The sequence below is a fragment of the Pipistrellus hanaki genome (assembly GCF_964339955.1).
Source record: "Pipistrellus hanaki genome assembly, chromosome: X".
Classification (NCBI taxonomy): domain Eukaryota; kingdom Metazoa; phylum Chordata; class Mammalia; order Chiroptera; family Vespertilionidae; genus Pipistrellus; species Pipistrellus hanaki.
In genome coordinates, this window is record NC_140524.1 from 82035532 (window position 1) to 82041206 (window position 5675).

Below are 5675 nucleotides of genomic sequence, written 5' to 3' on the forward strand. Positions count from 1 at the left end.
TAATCAGACAGTGGAACACTGCCCTCTGAAAGGTCACCAGGCTTTCAGCCAACACTTTAAAACTCCAACCACCAGGTAATTTATTCTTCAGGATGTCAGACTCCTAGTTGTTGCTGCTCAGCATCCTGTGGAGCCACCTGAAGCCCACATTGAGCACAGAAGAGGGCCAGGCAACCCTCCAGCAGCCATTCAGTCACAGCCCCAGTACAGTGGCAGAAGGGCTGCAGGTGGAGGGTACACTGCTGGAGGGTGATGTGGGGTTTCTGTTCATGCTCATGCTGAATCCTCTAGTCGGGCGTGGGCCAGGAGCAGCAGGTGCATATGGCATGGCTTCCTTGCAGGGCACACACATAATCCTGGGCTGTTGTGAGACTGGCAGGAGTTGGTGATGTGTCCCCAATGGCCTGTGGTGGTCCCTGCTCACTGGGAAGCCCCCCTCCCCCAAACCCCCTGCCTTCATTTCTGGGGTACTGTCCGCATAGGACCAAGGCTGGCTGACATCCCAAGATTGGCTGTCCACATCTGACAGCTCCTCCAAACTGTACTCCTTATCTTAGAAAGACATCCTGACTTTGGGCTGAAGCATGTTCTGCATTATCTTGCTCCTGGCGGCCATGCTCCATACATCTTCCTCACACAGCTATTGTCTGGATGCTGGAGAAGCTACGCCTCCACCTGCTTGTTGAGGATGTTGCTTTTACAAATCCACTCCACCAGACAGCTGCAGGTGGAGTGTTCCATTCAGCCCGAATAGCAGGCTGAGAAGAAGGTGTGCATTCAGGGCTGCAGGCTCACACAGTTGTGCCCCAGGTCCTGGCAGATGATGCATGTGAGTGTCTTCTTCCATCTTGTATGGCTTCATGGCCAGTAGTCTGACACTGTGGGAGTCCCTAAACTGGTCTGTGACCAAACAAATGCAGGTTCAGGTCAGATCAGCCTCCTTGTCTCCTCTCATTTCTTCTTCATGGGCTTCAGACCCTCCCTATCTTGCAGTTCTGATGAAGGAAGTAATGCTCCTTCTCTGTCTGGGACAGATGAAAGGATCTTTGGAGGTTTCATCACTTGTCATGATGGACCACACCATTTCCTGGAAAGGGCCTTACCTCTGCAGGTGGAGCTGGATGGCGGTGTGCTGGAGGCTAAGACCAGCAGGCCATAATAAATGCAAGAAGTCCTCAGGAGGATGATGGACTTTGATATTCATCAGGGCTAAGAATCAGCATTGTATTACCCTGCTATTGGCTGAATAGCTGAAGGCAATCCCCTAAGCCAGTGGTTGGCAAACTCATTAGTCCACAGAGCCAAATATCAACGGTGCAATGACTGAAATTTCTTTTGAGAGCCAAATTTTTAAAACTTTTTCTAACACCACTTCTGCAAAATAGACTTGCCCAGGCTGTGGTGTTTTGTGGAAGAGCCACACTCAAGGGGCCAAAGAGCCACATGTGGCTCACTAGCTGCAGTTTGCCAACCAGGGCCCTAAACTGTGAGAGGGCAGGGCGGGGCGAGGATGGGCTCCTGACTCCACTGTGGGGCAGGGCGGAGTTATCCTCCATTCTGTAACTGAACCCTAGCCCTCACCCAACCAATCAGGGTTAGCCGAGGCAGTGACATCACCACCGACCAGAGTAAAACCCCTGGACTGGGCGAAATTCACTCTCTCTTCCACCATGCTGACGGCGTGAGTGGGACAGAGCCCATGCTAGCATAGAAAAGTCTCTTTTGTTAATTGCATTGGACAAGGCTCCCTGGTGGTCGTTGGGGATCACGAAGTCTGGGCGTAACAACTGATAATCCTTTATTGTTTACCAAACCTTACCATTGATGTCTATTTGCTTTCCTAAAGGACAAAGTGTATATTCTAGTGAATAAAAAGCCATGGGTCTGGAGATTTGAGGAGCCACTACACTAGAGAGGATGTTTCTGCTTGGTTCCCCATGCCTTCCAAATTTATATGTCTTGTCTAGTGTATCTGTTTATGTTGCAGCCCCTTCTCCAGATTCCTGAACTCTCCCTGTGAAAGGTTGCGGCGGCAGCAGTGCTTGCCCTGAGGTGGACTCTATGGTCTATGGAAGAGGTAGAGGCTGAGGGGAAGATTTCCAGTGTTAATGAAAAAAACCATTGAAACCTGTATATAATTTTTGTGAATTTATTTGAGCCAAACTGTCAACATATGCCAGGAAGCTGAACATCAATGAATTGAAATAATGCTCCGGAGAATGCAGGGTTACATCTATATTTATACATTGAAATAAAAGGAAAGGTACATAGGTGAGTTACATGAAATTCATTGGTGATAAATTAGGGAGGCGGGACAGAGCAAAGCGGGGGGCGGGGGGGGGCGGGGACCTCTGGGATAAGGTGAAAAGTTAAATGATGGGCATGTGCTTCTTTTACAGAGATGGATACAGGATACTTTAATGTAATTAACAGTTGACAATTAACTTGCTAACAATAACAATGAGGGAATGTCTTGGTGCCATTTGTTGTGCCCTGAGGGGTAGGAGTAAAAAGGAAGTTACAAGTTACCCAGACATCTCCCAGATATGTTATCTTAGAGGCAAAAAGGCAAATGGGCTCAGTAAAGAAGATCTAAATTGATCTTTGTCAGGTGAAATATCGGTCTAGGACATGACTACCCACTATAACCTGTTTGTAGTTAAATATTTAATTTTCAAACCATCTTTTGTGGTTATTTTAGGTCTCTGAGTTTGCAAGACTGCCATGCAGGCCTCCCCTGAGCTTATCAGGTTGACATGTGGCTCTTTTCCTCCACACCAACATTGATGTTAATGGCTGGAGTTCCTTAAAGCACGCCTGAGTGTTGGGTGACAATGGCAGATCCTGGGGATAGTCACCTCGCCCTGCACCTGAGATATCTCTAGTTATGTGGAAGATGTTTTCTTTCTTAGCTTCAAAAGAGACATGTGCCATGCCTTATTTTTCATTTAAAAATTTATAAAGATATGCCACATTGTGTTCTGGCTCATTCTTCCTGTATACCAAACAGACGACATCTCTACCTGTCAAGGACAAGTAAGTCTGCTTCTCAACAACCTCAACTGGTTAATTACTATTCTATCAGTGTTGGTATCTTCCACTGGAGCAGATGTTTCATCCACTATAATTTTACAGTGATCTCCAGAGACCAGTTTATTGCAAGGGAATGAAAGGTCACAACCTCTCCACCAGATAGTCCATTCTTCTTTCCTCAGGAGGACCTGTGATTCAGCTTCTTCAGGGCCCAAGCAGATGAGCCTCCCCTACTGCTGCTTCTGTGGGAGCTGCTCACCTTCCCTGGCTGCTCCATCTGATTCATATCTACAGAGACCTAGAAACATTGGGACAGGCTGTGCCTGCTGCTCCTCCCTCTGGCTGGCTTTTGGTATCAGTGCCTCCTCTGTGTGCAGCCTTCCACCTGCCCTTTGCCCACCCATGCTGCCAGGAATGCACCTAACCTCACCTTGTTCCCTTTTCTTAAGTTGCCTATCGAATTATAAATGCTTGGTACTGAAATAAATTTTCATAAAAACTACAAAATTTTTTTAATTTAATGTTTACATTTGTTTCTTATATGAAAGCCCATCTATGGTACATACATATATATTTTAATTTTTTAAGAATATTTAACTTAAAATTCTGAGAGAATAAGAATGAATTTTTTAACCATTATTAATTAGATGAAAAAATAATTACAAAAAGCCAGAGTAAAAAGGCAAAGAAAAAGAAAAAAGAGGCATCTAAATTGGAAGGACAAAAATAAAATCATCTCCATTTGAAGACAATATCCTATATAATAAAAGGATAATATGCAAATTGACTGAACAGTGGAATGACCAGTCACTATGATGTGCACTGACCACCAGTGGGTGGACATTCAATGCAGGAGCTATCCCCTGGTGGTCAGTATGCTCTCATAGGAAGAGTGCTGATTAGCCAGAAGCTGAGCTCATGGCTAGTGAGTGCAGCAGTGGTGGTAGTAGCTTCTCTCACCTCCACAGCAATGCTAAGGATGTCTAACATGCAGAGTGGGCCTAAGCCAGCATTTGGACATTCCCTGAGGACTCCCGGACTTCAAGAAGGCACAGGCCGGGCTGAAGGACCTTCCTGAGTGTATGAATTTTGTGCACCAGGCTTCTAGTGAAATGTAATAAAGAACATAGATATAAACCCTCAAGTTTATAGTCAAATATTTTTAAAGTAGTACCAAGACCATTCAATGGGGGAAAAGACATTCTTTTAAATAAATAATGTTAGGAAAATAGAATATCCACATGCAAAAGAATGGACCTTTACATCATGTACAAGAATTACATAAAAAATGTATTCAAAAAATAAAAAGTATAAAACTCTTAAAAGAAAACATAGGAGGAAAGCTAAGTACTGGATTTGGGAATGATTTCTTGGATATGATACAATAGCAGAGACAAAAAAAATAGGTACATTGGATTTTATAAAAATTAAAACCTTTTCTGTGTCAAAGGGCACTATCAACAGAATGGGAGGACAATTCATGGAGTGAGAAAAAACATTTGCAAATCATATATCTAGTAATGGATTAATATCCATAATACATAAAATGACTTCTAATGCTAAATAATAAAAAAAATAACCTAATTCAGAAATGAATAGACATTTCTTGAAAGAAGATATACAAATGATAGATTCAGATACATAGAAACATGGAAGAGACTGATTAATATCAGAGGGAAAGGGCTTAAGGGGATGGAGAGATTAACCAAAAACCTATATACATATATGCATAACCCCTGGACACAGACAATAATGTGGTGAAGGCCTCAGTGGTGGTGGGTGGGGGTGGACGGGGTCATTGGGGAAAAAGAGGGACCATCTGTAATACTTTCAACAATAAATATAAACAAATAAATAATAAATAGAACATGTAAAAAGACATCAATTATTGAAATACATTTTAAGGCTTGAATTTTCTAATCTGTCACTTTTAGTCATCAAAGTGATTTGATAACTGCCACATATGTTTCCTTTGGTGCTCAACAAACAAGAGCAATCTTGATAATATGATTAATTAATGCAGAAGTGTTATGTCTTTGTATATTCATCAATATATTTTTATTTTTATGTGGTTGACTACTAGATAACTGAGGAAAAACTAGGATTTATACAGCCATAGTATAATATCTTAGGGTTTCTGGCTTGAAGTACAGCTATATTTTTTTCACTAAATTTCCTTTGAAACTGCTGTCAAAAATGAATTCATTGTCTGATGAATCTTGGTTCAAGCAAGTATATATTTATATTCATGAGCTCAAATAATGGTCAGAGTTTTTAAAGACCTGGAGCATAGCCATGCAGGACTAACCCTGAAGAGTTGCACGAATGATGTATCCTTGAGCCAGTGGTGTATAGTTACTCTAGAGTTATTTAGAACCTCACTTCTCTGTTTAATTTATATGTTTAAAATTAGAACATCTGTGAGTGTATAAATATACTGTGTTACATCAAGACAATGGAACATTATTCAGTAATAAAAATAAATGACCTATAAAATCATGAAAAGGCATGGAAGAACTTTTAATGTATGTTACTAAGTGAAAGAAACTAATACAAGCAGGCTACCTACTACATAATTCCAAGTATATGACATAGTGGAAAAAAAACATAGCTATAGAGACAGTAAAAAGATCAGTGGTTAA

General features: G+C 41.9%; 2 pseudogenes across 2 annotated transcripts; both read right to left on the minus strand.

The window, feature by feature from the left end:
* Positions 1-287: 287 nt before the first annotated feature.
* Positions 288-862, minus strand: LOC311615490 (E3 ubiquitin-protein ligase CHFR-like; annotated as a pseudogene). Its single transcript has one exon. The product of its transcript is annotated as an E3 ubiquitin-protein ligase CHFR-like (transcript).
* Positions 863-1976: 1114 nt separating this feature from the next.
* LOC311615491 (E3 ubiquitin-protein ligase CHFR-like) lies at positions 1977-3319 on the minus strand (annotated as a pseudogene). The gene is made up of 2 exons: positions 2779-3319; positions 1977-2066 (listed from the first exon to the last, which is right to left on the minus strand). The product of its transcript is annotated as an E3 ubiquitin-protein ligase CHFR-like (transcript).
* Between the last annotated feature and the right edge of the window lie 2356 nt (positions 3320-5675).